At 42.5% G+C, this 11850-nt stretch overlaps 1 long non-coding RNA gene across 3 annotated transcripts; it reads right to left on the reverse strand.

Annotated features, from left to right (window-relative positions):
• Nucleotides 1-6659: 6659 nt before the first annotated feature.
• On the reverse strand, nt 6660-10560 carry LOC308321704. 3 transcript variants are annotated; one of them, XR_013964653.1, is made up of 7 exons: nt 8989-9047; nt 8666-8763; nt 8449-8562; nt 7909-7979; nt 7672-7785; nt 7414-7534; nt 6660-7129 (listed from the first exon to the last, which is right to left on the reverse strand). It is a non-coding gene; the product is annotated as an uncharacterized lncRNA (long non-coding RNA). The 3 variants fall into 3 exon arrangements; XR_013964654.1 differs by having other exon boundaries at nt 6661-7129; nt 8449-8763; XR_013964655.1 differs by lacking the exons at nt 8666-8763; nt 8989-9047 and adding an exon at nt 10511-10560 and having other exon boundaries at nt 6667-7129.
• Nucleotides 10561-11850: the final 1290 nt, after the last annotated feature.

Here is an 11850-nt window from a genome sequence, read left to right on the forward strand (position 1 = left end):
ATAGGCTCAATATGTCAGTTTGACACATTCAGTAGATCCCGTGATCTTTTTTGGCCAGATGTAATTTTGAAAAAAGGAAGAACGACTGACAGAAACGTAGCGGTTTTTTTCATAAAACTGTCAGGATGTATAGAAGACATTTTTAGAATCTGATCTCAGGTCAGAATTACTCTGTGTAAGTATATAGGAGCGGTATAAAGCCCTGAATGGCAGCATGTGTTGTTCTCCTGTGCCTCTATAGTCCATTCTGACCTGAGATCAGATTCTATACCATCTGCCAGAGAACAACCACAAGGGGAAAAAAGACAGAGAGAGACTAGAGAGATACAGAGAGAAAAGCCAATGGAGGTGATGATGGGGAGATACAATGGACGGTTAACCCATTCTGACCTGAGATCAGATTCTGGAAAAAGAAATGTCTGTTTGAAAATGACCAGTTTTCTGAAAAAGCTATACGTTTCTTTCCATGTCAGTCCTTCTTCGATTTAAAAAATAAAATAGCAGACCTACAAGCTCGTAGCGCGCCGCTCGGTGGCGCGCTACGAGCTTGTAGTTCTGCTATTTTTCAATAGCCAAAGCATAACATGATGCTAACACCAAAAGGGGTTCACCGCCCAAAATGGATTAAGAGAAAGACGAGATAATTCCTGCAGCGCATATACTGTATATATATATATATATATATATATATACCTTCCTTGCCTTCCCCTCTCTCACCATGTGTCTCTCTCTCACACACACACACACACACACACACACACACACACACGCACACACACACACACACACACACACACACATACACACACACACACTCACACACACACTCTCCAGTATTTCTCTCCTCTTGTTGCCGTCCTTGAAACGGAAACGAGGGAACATTCGGTACCAGAGGGATGAGACAAAAGCCCTTTAGCAGCACATGCACGCTCACACACACACATACACTCATAAGAATGCACGTCCACATGCGCACACATACATTTCCTCTGTATGCATATGCGTGTGTTAACGTGTGTGTGTCCGTGTATAGTGCATGCATACATGCATGCGTGTGCATGTGCACGCACTGCAGATGCACTGCATATATGCATGCACAATGGGATGTTGGAGAAACGCACACGCACGTGAGCATACGGCACAGGTTGCCCATGTCAATGTGTGTAACACGCACGCACACACATGACACAAGCTGTCCACCGCACGCACACACGCACGCACAGACACACACACACAGACATGTCACACGCACACTCACGCATGACACAAGCTTTCCACCGCACGCACACACGCACGCACACACATGACACAAGCTGTCCACCGCACGCACGCACAGACACACGCACAGGCACACGCACACTCACACATGACACAAGCTGTCCACCGCACGCACACACGCAGAAACAACACGCACAGACACACGCACAGGCACACGCACACTCACACTCACACATGACACAAGCTGTCCACCGCACGCACGCACGCACAGACACACGCACAGACACACGCACAGGCACAGAAGCTGTCCACCGCACACACACAGACATACGCACGCACACACGCACAGACCCACGCACAGACACACGCACGCATGCACGCACACACACACACACACACACGCACACACACACACACACACGCACACACACACAAAGAATGGCCCATCCCGTCTACCCACGCCTGTTCTCATTTTTGCCTCCACGTTCTTTAGTCTCTCTATCCATCCTCTACTCTTTTCATTTCAGTTCAGTTCAGTAGTCTCTCTCTCTCTCTCTCTCTCTGTGCTAAACCCACACCAGTAATGTCTCTGTCGCTGGAAGCGTGTCAGCGGTATGGCGGGATCTCTCGCAGTGCGGCACGTACACAAGTGCCAACATTTAACCCATTCTGACCTGAGATCAGATTCATACGAGGTTTCCACTGGACACACACACACTGGTCTGATTGACCCATTCGGACCTGAGATCAGATTAAAAAAATGTCAGTCGTTCTTCGATTTTTCAAAAATAGCAGACCTACAAGCTCGTAGCGCGACACTTGGTGGCGTGCTATGAGCTTGTAGATCTGATATTTTTTTCAATACTTTTTCAAAAATTATCAAACATATGTTGTTCCAGCATCATTCTTGTCAGAGCAACAAAGGGTCAGATCTCATTAATCTATAATAATAATCTCAGGTCAGAACGGATTAACCCATTTTGGGGCGGGAACCATGCCATGCTTTACTAACTTACTTACTTACTGCCCTTCATGCCGGCTGGCATGTAGGGCACATAGACTGACCTGAGATCAGATTCTAAAAATGTGTGCTATGTCAGTCGCTCTTCGATTTTTCAAAAAATAGCAGACCTACAAGCTCGTAGCGCGCCACTCGGTGGCGCGCTATGAGCTTGTAGATCTGCTATTTTTCAATAGCTAAAGCATAACATAATGCTAACACCCAAAAGGGGTTAAATACTCACACGCAAGCACTTAACCCGTTTCGGCCTGCAGACGTCTGAAAAACCTCATGTTTATATCAGCGGTGGTGCTCAATATTTCATGTCAAGAACCCCCAAAAATTATACGTAATATGCCTCCTCCCCCCCCCCCCTCTCCCCATCTGAAAATATGTTGTTCCAGGGACCCCCCCCCCCCCCTCCCAGTAACAGAGATTTGAGTTAAAATGTTCACTCTGTAATAATAATAATAATAATATATTCAAAGATTTGAGACACATTTTCACGATTTTTCCCCTACTGGTATTAATAAGTCACATACTCGTGCTCATGACTACACACAGGTACACGGTCATTGCTGGTTGTAGGAGTGGTTGCACCACTCACAAAATAGCAGACCTATACAAGCTCATATAGAGTGCCGCCGCGCTATATGAGCTTGTAGATCTACTATTTATACCAAAAGGGCTTCCCGCTCAGAACGGGTTAAACGGCTCAGAACGCCTGCATGCCAGCATCGAAGCTCCTTTAAATTATTTATCTGAACTGTATATATTTATTTATCCAGGCGTGTGTAAGTGAACAATAAACTTGCTTATTTACAACGGGGACTTGGCATGGAGACGCGACCTGACGCGTAAAGGGGGGAATACTATAGTGATTCCATTTAACCCATTCTGAGGCGGGAACCCCTTTTGGTGTTAGCATTATGCTATGCTTTAGCTATTGAAAAATAGCAGATCTACAAGCTCATAGCGCGGCACCGAGTCGCGCGCTACCAGCTTGTAGGTCTGCTATTTTTTGAAAAATCGAAGAACGACTGACATAGAAGACATGTTTAGAATCTGATCTCGGGTCAGAATGGAAACTGTCAGGATGTAGAAGACATTTTTAGAATCTGATCTCAGGTCAGACAGTTTTCCATTCTGACCTGAGATCAGATTCTAAAAATGTCTTCTATGTCAGTCAAAAAATAGCAGACCTACAAGCTCGTAGCGCTATGAGCTTGTAGATCTGCTATTTTTCAATAGCTAAACTGTAACATAATGCTTAAAACACCAAAAGGGGTTCCCGCCCAGAATGGGTTAATGAATCTCTCTGAAGACATTATGATATATCATAATTAAGCTTTTAAAACAAGACTGTCAAAAAGAAGGAAAAACACTAGACTGTAAAAAATAATATGGACAAAGCATTTTCCGGGTCTGATATGGACGTAAAATGAAGCCAGTCAGTCCTTGAATTGTACATCGCCATCTTTCTAGATCCGTTTGGGCCCAGCTGGCCATTGGCTGGCCCAGACAACGAGGCAGGACTTCCCCCAACCCCCCCCCCCCCCCCTTCTTCTTCTTCGTTGGTTTTTATTTTGACTCGAGCGGGGGGTGGCTCCTTGATCATATACTGTAACGGTAGCCACGCCCCTCAGAACATACTCGACTTTATGGTATATTTTTTTATATAAATGGGACCATAATTTTCCAAAAAGAAAAATATGACATGAGAAATGAGACTTTAAACTATACTGACTGGAAGCAGAAAGTATTCATGGCCATGTTTATTAAGGTAATACAGTCTAGGTGAAGTTGGGCCCAAATAAATGGACCTCTATGGAGATATGGGTTTTTTTGGGCCCAATGACAGTGCCACAACAGGCCATTATAGGAAGTCCCGATTTCAACATATCGTTGCTATCCGGAAGAAATGTGAAATTACATAGGCCTACTGTAGGTTTACGAAATAAATAGCTAAAACAAATTTCAAATAAAAAGCTAAAACAAATTTCAAAATGATCTAAAAACAGTTTGCATGCTCACCAAGGTTTAAACCCATTTTGGGCGGGAACCCCTTTTGGTGTTTTAAGCATTATGTTATACTTTAGCTATTGAAAAATAGCAGATCTACGACATAGCATCGATCAACACAGTTCAGTTAGTTTAGCCTTTAATCGCTCAATATGATTAATTTTACTCTCCAATTTAAGCAAAACTGTGTGCAAACATCGGCGCTGTGGCTTAGTTGGTTAAAGTGCCTGTCTAGTAAACAGGAGATCCTGGGTTCAACTCCCAGCAGTGCCTGGTAGCCAAAACTTTTCTTCTTGCAATATTATCAGGCATAGTTAATTTGGAACCCAAACTCCTTGTTTCTCGCCATTAATTTCAATTAAGTGAGGCTCTGTGGCGCAATGGATAGCGCATTGGACTTCTAGGCATGTCAATAGAGATATTCAAAGGATGTGGGTTCGAGTCCCACCAGAGTTGCTAGCTGATGTATGCAAGCTCTGCTATTTTCGAATAAAAACCCAAATGTTTTTCAGATTGGGCTGTACCAAACCAGGCATGAAAAAAAGAGAAATCACTTCAGTATGAAGTCTCTGTGGTGCAATAGGCTAGCGCGCTCGGCTGTTAACCGAGAGGATGGTGGTTCGAGCCCACCCAGGGACGGGATGATGGGATTGTCAAAATTCTCTAAGCTTCAAAGTGCTACGCCAGTGGCAATGGAGTGCACCCACAGATGGGATTGTGGGAAGCTTGCTAGTTGAGGCCAACATAAGCATTCTGACAGGGCGGCACTATTGCAAGTTTCTGGTTCATGTCGGTGTGATCTCTGAGTCTGATATTTCCCCCTACCCAAGGTTTTCTATCAGGTCCATAGCATCGATCAACACAGTTCAGTTAGTTTAGCCTTTAATCGCTCAATATGATTCATTTTACACTCCAATTTAAGCAAAACTGTGTGCAAACATCGGCGCTGTGGCTTAGTTGGTTAAAGTGCCTGTCTAGTAAACAGGATATCCTGGCTTCAACTCCCAGCAGTGCCTGGTAGCCAAAACTTTTCTTCTTGCATTATCAGGCATAGTTAATTTGGAACCCAAACTCCTTGTTTCTCGCCATTAGTCTTCAATTAAGTGAGGCTCTGTGGCGCAATGGATAGCGCATTGGACTTCTAGGCATGTCAATAGAGATATTCAAAGGCTGTGGGTTCGAGTCCCACCAGAGTCGCTAGCCGATGTATGCAAGCTCTGCTATTTTCGAATAAAAACCTAAAGTATTTTTCAGATTGGGCTGTACCAAACCAGGCATGAAAAAAAGAGAAATCACTTCAGTATGAAGTCTCTGTGGCGCAATAGGCTAGCGCGCTCGGCTGTTAACCGAGAGGATGGTGGTTCGAGCCCACCCAGGGACGGGATGATGGGATTGTCAAAATTCTCTAAGCTTCAAAGTGCTACGCCAGTGGCAATGCACTGCAAAAACAACCCGTCTTAAACTTAGAAAAAAAAAATCAATTTGAGAGGAAATGGACTCAAAACAAGAGAAATAATCTGCCAGTGCAGTGAGAGAATTATACTTGGTAAGAATTCTTGTAATTAGAAAAAATCTCTAGCCATTAGGGAAGTGGCAAACTCTTTAAATAAGTGATTTAAACTTCATTCAAGCACTGGATTAAGTGAGATAAACTAAAAAATAGCTTGTAAAACTCTTAAAATAATTGATTTAAACCTCATTCAAGCACTGGATTAAGTGAGATAAACTCAAAAATAGCTTGTAAAACTCTTAAAATAAGTGATTTAAACCTCATTCAAGCACTGGATTAAGTGAGATAAACTCAAAAATAGCTTATAAATCTCTTAAAATAAGTGATTTTAACCCCATTCAAGCACGGGATTAAGTGAGATAAACTCAAAACTAGCTTGTAAATCTCTTCAAATAAGTAGTTAACCCTCATCCCAAGCACTGCATCAAGTGAATTTGACTCATAACTAGCTTGTAAATATCTACAAATAAGTAGTTAATCCTCATCACAAGCACTGCATCAAGTGTATTAGACTCATAACTAGCTTGTAAATCTCTTCAAATAAGTGGTTAAAACTCATCCAAAGCACTGCATTAGGTAAAATTTACTCATAAATAGCTATTAAATCTCTTAAAATTAGTGATAAAAACATATTCTAAGCACACATTAATTCAAATGCACTCAACACTAGTTTGGTCGGTTCCTTCTTTCACAGGTAGTTTTACTTAATTGAGGTGAAAAGATCTTAAAACAAAAAGGTGATTATTCTTCATTCTAGGATTGTCATGAGCTAAAATCTTAAAGGAATTCCCAGTAAAGAAATGAAGGCATAATGAACTTTGTCAACATTTATTAAATGTTTAAAGTGCACAAGCGCTTTGCACAGGCCAACACAACATACCAACACTGTATAGTCTACCAACACAACAGTCACAGTACCAACACAGTCTACAAACACAGGCCAATCATTACAGGATCTGCCTTGCCCTTTATGCCGGCTGGCATAGTGCATGTATATTAGAGTAAATTTTAGATTTCCGGGGGATTGCTGGCATACAACATGCAGTCATATGTTAAGTGGCTTAGTCTCAATGGTAACAAGTTAACAACTACCGGTAAATCAGTGAAAGGTCTCTGATAATAGACAATTTGGTAGACAGATCACTGTTATGAATGTTGTCAAAATGCAATAGGCACAGAGCATTACAATATTTCACCCATAGATGTGGGCATTGACTGAGTAACTGACCAGTAAGGATCCACTCTGTAAAGATGCATTTCGTTATCAAACCTCATTTCAAGGACCCCTCTGAGGTCCTGATGAAGGAGATGGTGACAGGACATATGGGTACGGTCTTGACGCCGTCGCCTGATTGAGGTAGCACCAAATTTGTTCCAACCTGAGAAACACAAACAAAAAAGATACATAGACCAATGTAAAAGACTGTCAAAAAGCAAAGAGTATAAGCAAGATAATGGTGTTTACTGATTTCAGTCTGATACAGTATTCTGAATAATTCTATAACAGGCAGTACAGGCACATTCTTAACCACTTAAACTGGACATGGCTTGGCACTGCACTTGGAGCTGGCACGGTTTTCCCATCTACACCAAATCTCTTTGAGAATATTGTTGCTGGGTTCAAGTTAATAACATTTCCATTTAGATATGCAGAGGAACTTACAGGCTTATGGTGGAACACAAAGTTGGACTCCTCGATAGTGTGCTGGTACACTTTTCGCCCAACTTTGTACACTGTTGGCAGAAGCAGTGTCGGTAGCTGGCTCAGGGAAAGTTCCCCCAAACTGTATGGAAGACAATTTTATATCAATATGTGGAATGTATTAATGTGGCATGGCATATCTGTGATTATGTCATTTAGTAACAAAATAAAACACCTGCTAAAATATACATTTGCATAGTCTGATGCACAATATATTACCATGTGTTAATCCATCAAGAGAAGAGGTTAGTTTCCCTTTGCGTCTTGCCAGGTACAGGAACTTTTTTGTCAGGAGTTTTTGGCCCAGCATCTCCATGCAATCTTTAAAAAAAACTAAAATGGAGGAAAACAAAATCAAATGTGTCAGCTGACATACTGATAAAAGATTGTTATAACAATGCAATTGTTATAACATATCGGTATATGCACTCATATGTAAACTTATTTGTAACTTACCATGCCTGGAGTGGATAGATGTGGGAACCCTTGGCCGATCTCCTGCACTTTTCTCCCCTTATTAACGTGGCCTTTTTTGAATAATTGAATACTTAATTAACATTTTGCAGAAAGTACAGCAGTGCAATTGTACAAGAATGTTAAAAGGATAGCACAAAATGTCCTCAGGGCAATTGCAGACAGGTGATTTTTTATGGCAGTTTTGAGGGAAGGGAGTTGCACTTTATTGACGGCCCTTTTTGTGTGTAGTACAACAGGTACATGCGGGCACTGGTCCCCTGAGTATCTTATAGACCAGGCCCATTGCAAGTTGCTGTACTAGCAGAGGTTATGCTATAGGTGTGAGGTGTAGAAGTAGTCCAATTAGTTTATTTTGGGAGGTCTGTAGTAGTTTAGATTGTAATGACGATGTGCTACAGGGTAGTACATCAACGTAAATCTAAACTACTACAGATTACTACACTACCATGAGGCGCATGCATAGGCAAAATTACATTTGATGAGTGCTGCAGCTAGTATCCTCAGTGCATTCCTACTGACCTGTACACTGCCGTTTCCTGCATGTTTTGCTCCACCAGGCTGAGGGGCTGCAAATTGTTTCTCAACCATTCTTAAAGCAATATGGCTTTTTCATCCAATATGGTACTGTAGATTCTATAAAAGAAAATGCACAATATTACCAATGACTAAATGATATGGCTCTAATGCTTCAACAAGCATACTACTTTGTGGCGGTGTCTGCTGTGTGCTCTGTGACCTCAGCCTCTTTCTCAGCCCCTTTATGGTGTTCCGAAGCCTCTGTTCGAGGAATCCAGCGGCTGGGTATTTTCCCCATACTGGGGTGTAACGGATTCCCTGTAAAGAAATGAAAATAATTGGTGAATACAGATGAGGCACATTTTAATTTTTACAGTGTGGCCAGAAGATGTGGCTAGAACAGGGTTTGTCTCTCTTATCTTAACCGACTGATGACACCAGGCATAAAACAGCACAGACGTCCAGTAATGCTGGAAGATGAATTATATTACGTCAAGCTGACTGTTTTAGCATAAATTCTCCTAGAAAAAGTGAATTACTCACGATGCCAATGCTTGAGTCGTTCAATGCAAGCAGGGAATCCCAGAAACAAAGATGTAGCCAGGGCTTTTTTGGTCTGTAAACACAGAAAAACTAAAATTACCAGCAGAGTCAAACTAGATTAAGTAAAACATGTGTCGCACCCCAGTATAATGGCTGTAGCATTGTCTGCAGCAAATAGGGGATCAGCATAAAACTAAAAACACTACTCAAAATGTGTTGTGCAAAGGGGAAAAGTGATTATTTCTAGTAAATATAGGTAAATGTCAGAAAGCAAAACATATGGGGCAACTTGCATGGAAGGTATTGGAATAAGTATTATGTTTCATGCTATTTGCATGCCTTGAACATCACTGCTATGGTAATTTATTCAACTATTTTAACAGCAAATAGCCAACACAGTGGTTGCTAGAAACCACTGAATGCATTTGTTCATTGTTAAGTTAGCACTATGTTTGCTATTTTGACTACCGGAATAAACAACTAATGCTAAAGCTGGGGACATGGTAGCCCCGCAAGCAGAACCCGAATGTAGTAAAGTGTCTGACACTTTTATGACTTTACTGCATTGGGTCCTGCTTCAAGTGGGGCTGTCGCCAGTTACGCACAAACAAATACAATGTAACACGCCATGAGACGGACTTCTGCGCGCTTTGACCATGGTTATTCATGTATTGACTTACGAATGTGCGAACTATAAGTACCTTACATACCATACCGACACATCTCCTGTGTCGCGGAAGCCGTTAAGTATTTTTAATCCATGATTGATTAAAAATGTCGCTTCTTCCTACCTTGTTTATTGACACCTCATTGTACCGCCTATCTGGCTAGCTAGTGGTGCTACAGCTATGACGGAGCAGATCAAAGGCAGGGACATAGCCCGCAAAGCCAACCGCACATCGGGAGGCGGTACAATAAACGGTAAATAAACAAGAAGAAATCAAAGCGACATTTTTAATCAAACATGGATTAAAAATACTTAACGGCTTCCGCGACACAGGAGATTTTATCAGAGGTATGTAATGTACTTATAGTTCGCACATCCGTAAACAAACACAATAAAAAGCGTCCTAATTCCGCGCCGATGGACTAAACGATGAGTGTGTGTATATCCGCGTCCCAACAATCGCATTGAAAAATCTTAGCTTGACCAGGAACCCTACGGGTCAGCCCGGTTCGGTTCGGATTGGGCTGACCCAGGGGGTTCCGAGAGGGGCTAGGGACATGGTAGTGTTCAGAAACGCATCCTCTCCATATATTTCATAACAGAAATACACATGTCAACCAAACTACTACTTCAACAGAACAGCAAGTTTACATTAAAAAGCTTGCGGAGATCACAATGTCTCATTGACTGGCGTTAGCATGGCGTTAGCATGTTGCTAACGTTAGAGCACTGCAAACTGGTTGCTTGCTTGCTTGGTATAGTTACTGGGATAATTAAGCTCCCAGCCTGTGTAGTTTGTAGACAACAACAACAACGTGGTGGTCTGGTGGCATAGACATAAAAATGAACACAAACCTTTTAATGTAATGGCACACTGAAAGTATAATCCTTTTGGTTGTCCTCCTCTCAATGCGTGACTGCAGCACCCCAGCAGCTGGCTTGCTGCGCGCCGTGCGCGAGATTGCTTTCCCTAGGATTATTCGGGGAAGGAGCGCTTGTTTTACCACACCGGCTACTACTAGTAGTCAAGGAAAGCGCCACCCGCGCGGGCGGAACTTCACCTTCTAATATAAACACAAACCCCATTCTGCCAGCTGCCTCGCTAGCCTAGTGGACTACTACGCCGACTTGTAATATATGCTTCGCTGGTTCGCGCCCCACTGCCGCCAATGTTTTACAACCGCAGACTTTTTAATAGTTTTTGGATTAGGGTTAGGGTTAGAGTTTATTATTAGGGTTAGGGTTAGAGTTAGGTTAGGGTTAGGGTTAGGTTAGGGTTAGGGTTAGAGTTAGGTTAGGGTTAGGGTTAGGTTAGGGTTAGGGTTAGGTTAAGGTTAGGGTTAGGGTTAGGTTAAGGTTAGGGTTAGGGTTAGGTTAGGGTTAGAGTTAGGTTAGGGTTAGAGTTAGGTTAGGGTTAGGGTTAGGGTTAGAGTTAGGTTAGGGTTAGGGTTAGGGTTAGAGTTAGAGTTAGAGTACTAGTAGGCATAAACACTTGTGTGCGGTCCAAAACACAGCCCAGCGCTTCCTACTCCACTGACAACCAATCACAGTGCTCGAATCCCCGAATAATCCTAGGGAAAGCAATCTCGCGCGCCGTGCGCGGGCTTTTTCTAACGATGCAAACACTTCCTGATAAGTGACGTCACTACTCACTACGTCAGATGCGCATTGTCCACCCCCCCCCAACCAACCAACCACCACCGCCGCGCGCACGCTCGCACAATATTATGAGCAGTGCATTACTACAACTTAATGTATTATAGGCCTAAATATTTTGACAGGAATTTTCATAGCAATGTCAAAGGGACATTTATTTCAGAGTAAGGTATAGTATATTTATTAGGATTGCAATAATATATTTTTTTATTGTTTACAGTTGCGAGTGTGACCCATAATTTGGAGGTATTGTAATATGGAACTATGGTAAGAAAAATATTATACACAAAAAAAATGACCTGTAAAAATACAGTATACAGTTTTTGGGTTTAATTGTCTCCTCTCCACCAGGCCGAAGGCATGGGGAGAGAGTATGTTTTGCACTCCGTCCTTCCGTCTGTGTGTACAGCTAATATCCGGCACCGTTGGCGCGGCCGATGCTAAACTTTCCACACACACTCCCTGGATTCCAACGACGAACCTCTGCCCCAATTTTTCCACAACGGCCTGTTATAGCGCCACCATGAGGCCGACTTTTG

Source organism: Protomyctophum bolini (assembly GCF_963924005.1).
Source record: "Protomyctophum bolini genome assembly, chromosome: 9".
NCBI classification, from domain to species: domain Eukaryota; kingdom Metazoa; phylum Chordata; class Actinopteri; order Myctophiformes; family Myctophidae; genus Protomyctophum; species Protomyctophum bolini.